A 10,829-nucleotide genomic window follows, 5' to 3' on the forward strand; every position below is an offset into this window, starting at 1 on the left:
GTGACTTACTTTGATTGTCTTTGAACCACCTGGTACCCAAAACCAGCAGCAGAGTTATTCAGGGCCTTCCATGCCACGGGATCAATAGTGAAACAAAGTGCAGCATTTAACACTGAGAATAAAGAAGAAGGAAGAACATCTGTAGTTTTATTTAAAGCCACTGTAAAGGATGATAACCTGGTTATATTATCTCTAATTCTAATCACATATGAGGAACTCCATACAGTGTATGTGTTAGTTTGATTCCACCTCTTGAATCCAGTCACAGCTTTCCACAGTTAACACTAGAGAGCATCAAAGTCAGATACTAGATTTGAACATACTGGCAGGTAATCATTCACTTGAAAAACATACTTAAGATTTTACTATGGAATTAGTTTTGTGTCTTTGATTCTTATATCTTACTCCATCTGTCAAAAGCAAAATACTGACACTTAAAACTTTCAAGAAAAGATGCTGTTGCTATGCTACAGTATGAAAAACTATTAATATACTGTACACATTTGCTTATTTTGCAGTACTAAAAATTGAATTGTGTAGAAAATTTTACTGGTGTGCATATTCCTCTTTCCTCTTAAACTGTCTGTCAGATTCATCAATACATGCCACACCCATTCTATGATCCATGCTATGATTACTGTCCAGTAAAAATCGTGTATTGTTGCGATCCTACAGCTGTCCGGTTGTTTATTTTTGCCACACAAATAAAGCCTTCCTTTTATGGACATGCTAAGAGTAGTCAAAACGTCACATAGTGCTAACACTTTTTTGTTTCCTGCTTCATGTCACAGCATTCAACAATGACAGTGTCATGATTTCAAAGTTTTGCGAAACCTATTTTGAAATACATTTCGTAACAGTGGTACGCCCTCAAGTTCTGCTTTTCCTTATTGTCACATGTTTTGATATTTTCAACATCAGTTAAAGAAAAAATGTACTTCTCCACTTGTTTGCTTTTTTTCATATGTGCATTTATATATTTCAGGTGTATTTTTATCTGAATATATACTAGTGTTCAATTAAAAAATAAAATAAAATAAAACAAGCATTAAAAAATAAAAATAAAGAATTTAAAAAATAACCACCTGTAGCAAAGGTGAGTGCAGGGTCATAAATACGTTGGATGGATGAAGTATGACGTCACAGTGGTGTAAAATGTCCTGTTTTTTGTAGCCCTGCACAAGGTAGTAAGGCAGATATGATAAATTTATTATCTATGTATCTTAAATCCAGTTTTACCATTTTCTAATGGTTTATAATCAAGCATTTAGTTTGTTTCAGTAAAACTATTTATGAAAGACTTTTTCAATCAGTGAATTTCAACAACAACAAAATTATGCTATTTACAGCTAGAAGCTAACTGAGCTAATCACACATTTAATTTGTGTTAGCAGAGGCTAAAATGTAAATACAGTAATGACCATCACTAAAGTATTTCTGGATATTATTTCACTAAATGATTTATAGTCCATGTTAGTTTTGGATACTACAGTTTTTCTTATTAAGAATGTTGCTGTGTTGTATGTATTTCCTTTCTAACCTTCCTTTCATATCAAACATCCTTGAAAGAGTAGTTGTCAAACAGCTAACAGATCATCTGCAGAGGAATGGCTTATTTGAAGAGTTTCAGTCAGGTTTCAGAGCTCATCACAGCACAGAAACAGCTTTAGTGAAGGTTACAGATGATCTTCTTATAGCCTCTGACAGTGGACTCATCTCTCAAAACTAGTTCATGCATTTATTACTTCTAGGCTGGACTACTGTAATTCATTATTATCAGGAAGTCCCTAAAAAGCCTTCAGTTAATCCAAAATGCTGCAGCAAGAGTCCTGACAGGGACTAGAAAGAGAGAGCATATTTCTCCTGTTTTGGCTTCCCTTCATTGGCTTCCTGTTAAATCCAAAATTGGATTCAAAATCCTGCTCCTCACATACAAGGTCTTAAATAATCAGGCCCCATCTTATCTTAATGACCTTGTAGTACCATATCACCCTATTAGAGCACTTCGCTCTCGCTCTGCAGGCCTACTTGTTGTTCCTAGAGTATTTAAAAATAGAATGGGAGGGAGAGCCTTCAGTTTTCAGGCCCCTCTTCTGTGGAACCAGCTTCCAGTTTGGATTCAGGAGACAGACACTATCTCTACTTTTAAGATTAGGCTTAAAAGTTTCCTCTTTGTTAAAGCATATTAGGGCTGGACCAGGTGACCCTGTATCCTCCCTTAGTTATGCTGCGATAGACGTAGGCTGCTGGGGATTCCCATGATGCACTCAGTTTTTCCTTTCCAGTCACCTTTCTCACTCACTATGTGTTAATAGACCTCTCTGCATCTGCACGGCACATAGCCGTCCCATATTTGCACACATTTATTATTACTAGAGATGGACCGATCCGATATTACGTATCGGTATCGGTCCGATACTGACCTAAATTACTGGATCGGATATCGGAGAGAAATACAAAATGTAATCCGATCCGAAGTATCACAAAATCACCTCACAAAACGCGCTACTTGGCGTAACCCAGCTCGGCGCATTGGAGCGGTATGTGTCACGTGATAGAGCAGCTGAAGTCTGCCAGACCTGTCCATTTCATCTTGGCGAAAACTATCCCAGAGAAGTAAAGCAAGTGTGTAAGTTCATCCCTGAATGTTTTCCTAGTATTTCCACGTTAAGCTTAACAACTGATATATTGAGCCACAGCTGGACTGGCCATCTGAGTTCCATATTGAGCTGAAAAGGAAGCGATTTGTCCCGTACATCAGCTAGAATTAAAAAATAGACACAAAGCTGGAGTTATTCTGTCTTTGCTGCGCAGTTGCATCTACTTCTCTCATTCACTCCCCCGCCCTCTCCTGTTATTATTTTATTATTTCAAACGTGAAACTGATTAATGATCAGCTGATCGGCTTTTCTGCCGAAAGTCCCGTCTTTCTTGTTTGTTTATCGCTCACTTTGCCCCAGAAAGAGGAAACCAGCGGCTAAACAACAGCAGCACGTTTAAGTGTGATCAGCTGTTCTTAAGAGTTTATTTAATAATACTTTCTAGTATCAGCTGGTGTTTGCTGGAGCCACAGCTGTAAAAGCTGCTGGTCATTATGTCGGTTTGGTTATCTGGTGAGAGGGAAACATGAAGATGAAACCAGGAGATGTCCTTACTGAATCATCAGTGCTGAACAGGTGATGTAGAAACAGGTTCACCTTTTAGGTGATATAAATGAGTTAAAGGGAAGTTAAGAACTGTTTCTGAGAGACAAATAACACCAGGATCCTTTTCTACATAGCTGACGGCTGGTAACTGTGCAGGGGCGGGTCTAGCAAAGTTTTGTCAGGGGCCAGGTTGGTCATTAACAGGGAGAGGGGGGCACAAAGAAATATTTTTGTTTGTGTTTTGTCATTTAAAAACTTTGAATAAATAATTGTCTGAATCTTACAACAAAAGTGGTCATCTGATTAAATGTATAGAAATCCATTACTGTATATAGTAACTAATAAGTCTAATACAGGGAGTGCAGAATTATTAGGCAAATGAGTATTTTGTCCACATCATCCTCTTCATGCATGTTGTCTTACTCCAAACTGTATAGGCTCAAAAGCCTACTACCAGTTAAGCATATTAGGTGATGTGCATCTCTGTAATGAGAAGGGGTGTGGTCTAATGACATCAACACCCTATATCAGGTGTGCATAATTACTAGGCAACTTCCTTTCCTTTGGCAAAATGGGTCAAAAGAAGGACTTGACAGGCTCAGAAAAGTCAAAAATAGTGAGATATCTTGCAGAGGGATGCAGCAGTCTCAAAATTGCAAAGCTTCTGAAGCATGATCATCGAACAATCAAGCGTTTCATTCAAAATAGTCAACAGGGTCGCAAGAATCGTGTGGAAAAACCAAGGCGCAAAATAACTGCCCATGAACTGAGAAAAGTCAAGCGTGCAGCTGCCAAGATGCCACTTGCCACCAGTTTGGCCATATTTCAGAGCTGCAACATCACTGGAGTGCCCAAAAGCACAAGGTGTGCAATACTCAGAGACATGGCCAAGGTAAGAAAGGCTGAAAGACGACCACCACTGAACAAGACACACAAGCTGAAACGTCAAGACTGGGCCAAGAAATATCTCAAGACTGATTTTTCTAAGGTTTTATGGACTGATGAAATGAGAGTGAGTCTTGATGGGCCAGATGGATGGGCCCGTGGCTGGATTGGTAAAGGGCAGAGAGCTCCAGTCCGACTCAGACGCCAGCAAGGTGGAGGTGGAGTACTGGTTTGGGCTGGTATCATCAAAGATGAGCTTGTGGGGCCTTTTTGGGTTGAGGATGGAGTCAAGCTCAACTCCCAGTCCTACTGCCAGTTTCTGGAAGACACCTTCTTCAAGCAGTGGTACAGGAAGAAGTCTGCATCCTTCAAGAAAAACATGATTTTCATGCAGGACAATGCTCCATCACACGCATCCAAGTACTCCACAGCGTGGCTGGCAAGAAAGGGTATAAAAGAAGAAAAACTAATGACATGGCCTCCTTGTTCACCTGATCTGAACCCCATTGAGAAACTGTGGTCCATCAAATGTGAGATTTACAAGGAGGGAAAACAGTACACCTCTCTGAACAGTGTCTGGGAGGCTGTGGTTGCTGCTGCATGCAATGTTGATGGTGAACAGATCAAAACACTGACAGATCCATGGATGGCAGGCTTTTGAGTGTCCTTGCAAAGAAAGGTGGCTATATTGGTCGCTGATTTGTTTTTGTTTTGTTTTTGAATGTCAGAAATGTATATTTGTGAATGTGGAGATGTTATATTGGTGTCACTGGTAAAAATAAATAATTGAAATGGGTATATATTTGTTTTTTGTTAAGTTGCCTAATAATTATGCACAGTAATAGTCACCTGCACACACAGATATCCCCCTAAAATAGCTAAAACTAAAAACAAACTAAAAACTACTTCCAAAAACATTCAGCTTTGATATTAATGAGTTTTTTGGGTTCATTGAGAACATGGTTGTTGTTCAATAATAAAATTATTCCTCAGAAATACAACTTGCCTAATCATTCTGCACTCCCTGTATACACTCTAGTAAGGTGCAGTCTGCAATTCTGTTGAAGAAAGATCTTGAATCTATTTAATTATTGTAGAAAAAATAATTGATTTCTGTGCATTTGTTTTACACTTGCATTAAATTAAAGTTTACATCAATTAAGAGCGGGGGGTGGTTCCCTAATATTTTTGTTGGCAACCCTATTAGTTGGGTGGGTAAGTAGTTAGGTGGGTAAGTAGTTAGGTGGGTAAGTACTCTTTAAAATACCAGAATAGGGAGGATGGTGTAGGTTTAAAGTTATTAGATTGATCAGTGTTGCTGAACTTCAAAATGTTTTGGGTGGAGTGTATTTTTTGCATACAGGTATAACAGAATAGCTTCAGTCTCTTGTTTTTTAAAACTTGAGTGTGAACTTATACAAAATGCAGCAAGATATTTATAAAAAACAGTTTTATTGATTACAAAATACGCTATATTGGATTCACATCGGTATCGGCAGATATCCAAATTTATGATATTGGAATCGGTATCGGACATTAAAAAGTGGTATCGTGCCATCTCTAATTATTACAGAGTGAAAAATCCGAAGGCACAAAATTTGTCTTACCTGATGAGAACAGTGTAGCATGAATTATCCAGTCCATTGTGTTAGTCCCATGAAAAATAATTCAAGCGTTTGTTTGTTTTTTTGGGGGGGTTTTTATGAGTTGAGTGTTCTGCTGAAAGTATCACAACAGTTGTTGAAACCAAAATGCAGAAATCATAGGGTGTGATAACAAAGGTAAGGCAACCATTTAAAGCAATTCTTTGGCAGGAGGAGTCACAATGATGACAGCACTGTCAGTAGTAAGATAAGATAAGATAGATAAGATAAGATAAGATAAGAAGAACTTTATTTATCCCGAGGGAAATTCTTTTGTCATACACATGTTCAATGCAGCAAGAGAGACAGAGGAACAGAGTAATAAGATATACAATATGCACAATAGAATACAAGTATACAATAATATATAGTAGAATAGTGCAAAATATAATACTTTGCACTATTCTACTATATAGTAGACATTTATATATAATATAAATGTCTACTATATATAATGTAGTAGACAAAGGTGGCAAAAGTACCAACGTTCCTAGCCTAAATAGAAGTACAGATACTAGTGTTAAAAATAGTCCAGACTTAAATAAAAGTGGAAAAAGTACTGGCTCTGAAGTGCACTCAAAGTAAAAAAGTAAAAGTAGCTCCTTGAAGAACATTTCTACCACCTCTTTTTATTGAAATATTGCTAACCGAACCTTCTACTGCATTAATGTGATAGAACATAAATTTTATTTAAGTCTAAACTTTAATTCTAATAAAGGAATTATATTTCACAATAATTTCAGTTGAGAGGGTCAGTAGATTTTCTCAGTGTCCCAGCTGTGATCAGGCTGTGACCTGAATTCAACAAGACGTCAGCAGATGTTTTACGAGTTGTCCTGGTTGATTTTCATCCTCTACACTAACACCGTTTATGCTGTCTTTATATTCTACACTATCGGCCCGAGTCTTGCTTTAATCATGTGTTGTGCATCTTGTAGCATGGGGTAACGAGAAGCGATTAACACCTCACGACCAGCTCCCGATCATCAACCGTATGGTCGCAAGAAAATCAAGCCTGTTTGAAGTCCTGTTGCCCCTCATGAGGGTATCAATGCAACCTCTCAGACTGCGCACGCACAAACACAGAATGGAAGTGAAACAGATGGAGTAGCACAGCAGTGCAGCGTGTGATCTGGACACAAGTGATGGAGGCACAACTTGTAGAACATTAGCAAGCTCATCCGAGCCTTTTCGATATGGCCTCACAAAATTATCACGGCCGCACCAACCGTGAAAAGAGATGGACATTGCTGCTCAATTGCAGCTGCCTGGTCAATGTTTTTCATTAGCAATTTAGCAAAGTTGATGGTGGTGTGTGTGTCTGTGTGAGTGAAAGACAGAGAAGGAGAGCGAGAGACAGATTTTGTGTTATAAGCTTCATATTATCACTTCATGTTATAGACGCAGTCGCATCAGAGCATTGGGCTGTATAGTGTGAGACCCTGCATCATGACCAACAAACTTCTAACCCCTGCAATTCAATCGTACAGTTTGAGCAGGAGCTGACCAACGCGACTGAAAAAATCGAACAATGTATGCCCAGCTGACTTTTCATTTTTTTCTGTTTAGGGTCAAATTGGTTTGATGTGTCAAGGTCCACAGTGACATGAAATAATAACTCTCCTCAAATGCATCAAACCTAAAGTAACGAGCCCCTTTTGACGTAAGGAGTAGAAAGCACAGATATTTGTTTAAAAATGTCGGGAGTAAAAGTCAAAAGTTGTCAAAAGTTGTCAAAAGTTCCGGTTAATACTTGTACAGCTGCTGTTATTGTGTATATATTTATTTATATTTCTTCATACATTCTTATATAGTTCTATATTGTGTATTTTGTTGTACAGTTATTTTATTTTCAACTTTAATTTATATATTTTATCTTATTCTTTCCCAGTTAAATTTACCCTTCATTCTAATTTGTGTTGTACAGTTATTTCATTTTTAACCTTAATTTATATTTTATTCCTTCCTAGTTAAATTTGCCCTTTTTAATTTTTCATATTTATTTCCTATCTTATTCATAGCCTTTTCCTTTTTTTTGTTTTCTTTAGGTCACGAGCAGTTGTCCAAGCATTTCACCACATATTGTACTGTGTATGACTGTGTACGTGACAAATAAAATTTGAATTTTGAATTTGAGAAAAATAAATACTCAAGTAGAAATACCTGTAAATTCTACTTAAGTACAGAAATAAATTGTCTGTACTTCATTATTTCCCACCTCTAGTAGTAGATAATATGATGCATGTTTTAAAATGTGATTAATTTAATACTGCCTAAATTTCAAAATTTTCTAAATACTCAAGAATTTGGAAAATTGTAATTTCATTCTTTAGGATGATATTCCAGGCTCTGATGCTTTAAGAATAAAGATATGTAATACAAGACTTGATCTGTGTTTTGTAATACAAGTTGAGAAAGAGCACAGAGGTTGAAGAGGCCACTACCCTCTTCCACATTTAGACGTTTCTTCCTTCTTTTTTCTAGTCTTGTAAGATGCATCAGTCTAACCTTGCTGCTAAGACTTGTGATGGCCAGGTCAAATATTTTTAGCATATTGTTTCTCAATGTAAGATTGCAATTGCTGAACCACACCTTTCTTTGAGTACAGCTAGTTTGATATTGTAGCAAACATGTTTTTTAATACATGTGCATAAAATGTTTTGATATTAGGTTAAAATGTTACATTTAAGCAAAAAGCAGCACAATCTCATTTTTGACATTTATTTTGTTACTGACACAGATGGTGTGGATATTTAAAGCTGTGCTCATTTTTCCTTAAACCCAGCTGCTATATAATATCTCCACCTGAAAACCCACTCCAGACTTTAGAGGGCATTTGAACAATAATAAGTTTGTTTATCAACTGAAAATATTGGCAAATTCATTGAAGATGCATCATTTTAACCTGGCTGCTAAGACTTTTGAGGGCCAGGTCAAATGTGCAGGTCAAATATTTTTAGCATATTGTTTCTCAATGTAAGATTGCAATTGCTGAACCACACCTTTCTTTGAGTACAGCTAGTTTGATATTCTAGCAAACAATTTCTTTAAAAATACATGTGCATGAAATGTTTTGATATTAGGTTAAAATGTTACATTTAAGCAAAAAGCAGCACAATCTCATTTTTGGCATTTATTTTGTTACTGACACAGATGGTTTAGAATTTAAAGCTGTAAAGTCTTTTACTTCTATTGTCACGGTCCTGGGCCTGTGGCCCAGTGTTTTGATTCTATATTATTGTTTATTGGGTCCTGTTTTGCTTTTCTAGATTTCTTGTCCTTCTGGGTTGTGATTTCTAGCTCTTAGGTTTAGTTCTACCCTCATGTTCCTCCTGTTTCCTCTGTACTGTGTTAGTATTGTCTCTGAATCCTGCCTGCTGTTTTTCCAGCAATAAAGCTGTGCTTTTCAAGTTTATCCCACGTGTCCCCGTGAGTTTGCGTTTGGGTCCAATCCCTGCCTGCCACACAGCCGAAACATGAGGGTAGAACGCGACCATTACACGGACCCAGAAAACCGCTCCCAGCTGCGTGAGCGTCAGGATGCTGCCTTTGCCCAGCTGGAGGAGGAGCTCCGCTGGAGGCCGTGGTGCACTCCTGACTATGGGCGGATTTTCCGAGGAAATCGGCTGGCTTTCGGAGGTCCCCGAAGTTGCCAAAAGCCTCCGCCTGTTGCCCCGCTCGCACCCAAGCCTCGGCCGCTTCAGGTGGGAGTGCTCAGTTTTTCTTCTGATGCTCATGCGCCAGCCTCTGCATTGCCGTCCTGCACGTCAGAGGCTCAGCTGTACACCCCGTCAGATTCCTCACCTCAGAGGAAGCGACGCTCACGCCGCCGTCACTTTTCACCTGCTGAGCAACTCCCGGTGGTGAGTCATAATGACTGCCTTTCACACATTCCACCTGAAGCCACAACTGAGAAGAACGATAAACTCACCTCTGATCCATGGGGAACTTCCCTTATGGATGATGACAATGACTGGGAAAATTATTTTCATTCAGCTCCCTGGGAGGGGGGATTAATTAAGGACAAGTCAAACTCTTCAAACCCTTTAAACACTACTAAAACAAAGACTGTAAAGCGTGGTGGAAAAAGTGCAAAATTCATTTTTGATAAGTTTGTTTTTGCTGACCCAGTACATTTTAACCCTGAGCCTGCCCATTCTAAGACTGTTTTTTCTGGGCCCAATCCTTTGCCTACTTGTGTTCCTGCTCCCAGGGCAGCTCGGGCCCAGCGTACCCCTGCACCCGTATCAGTTCCTCGGGTGTGAGAGTCTGGGGCCCAGTTGGTCCCTGCTCTGGTTTCCAGGCCGGCTGAGGCTCTGTCAGTCTCTGCACCCCCTACCAGCGCCTCGGGTGAGAACGGCAGCTGCCCAGCCATTGCCGGTGCCTGTCCTGGCTTCCAGGGTGAGGGGGGCTGTGAACCAGTCCACCCCTGCACCCATGCCGGTCCCCAGGGTGAGGTCAGCCAGGATACAGCCCGTCTCCGCACCCATACCTACTCCTGGGGTGGGAACGGCTAGTGTCCGGCAGGTGCGTGCACCCGTTCTTGTTTCTGCTGAAGGCTCAGGCAAGCCCGCCCAGCAGTCCTCCCTGTGTTCCAGAGGCTCAACCATCCACAACCATCATCACCACCATCACTACTGCATGCATTTCAGTCTATAGCTCAGTCATTGGTTGTATCCCAATTCAGGGTCTGCAGCCTTAAAGTACGCAGCCTTAACGGTCCACAAGGGCCGCGTACTCAAAGACCGCTAAGGCCGGAAGTGCGAGGCTTGTGAAATGGGACAGTCTAGCCTCCGTCGCGCTGCCCAAGTTGCCTAGCAACCATGATACTAACAGCTGGAAACGTTTCATACAGCTTTGTTTGACAGAAATGAAGGAGAAAATCTTTTGTTCATTTGTTTGTTTGTTTCTACATGAGCTTTGATCATTCTCTGTAAGATTAAGCTCAGCTATTGAACGGCGTATATTTTAAAGTAAAGGCTTTAAAACCAAGATAGTACAAACGTCACTAATGTCACATAACTTTGCCGACATGTGGCCAACAGTAATGTTTTAATGTTCTTCGTTATTAAACATTTGCACATAAGTGACATAATATTCAGTACTTACTTAAAGTTTACTCTTCGGGCGCCCCTCATCTGCCGTTTTTTTTGGC

Source organism: Copadichromis virginalis, linkage group LG8, assembly GCF_057382275.1.
Source record: "Copadichromis virginalis isolate Kocher_CV1m ecotype Utaka linkage group LG8, C_Virginalis_male_GT1.1, whole genome shotgun sequence".
Classification (NCBI taxonomy): domain Eukaryota; kingdom Metazoa; phylum Chordata; class Actinopteri; order Cichliformes; family Cichlidae; genus Copadichromis; species Copadichromis virginalis.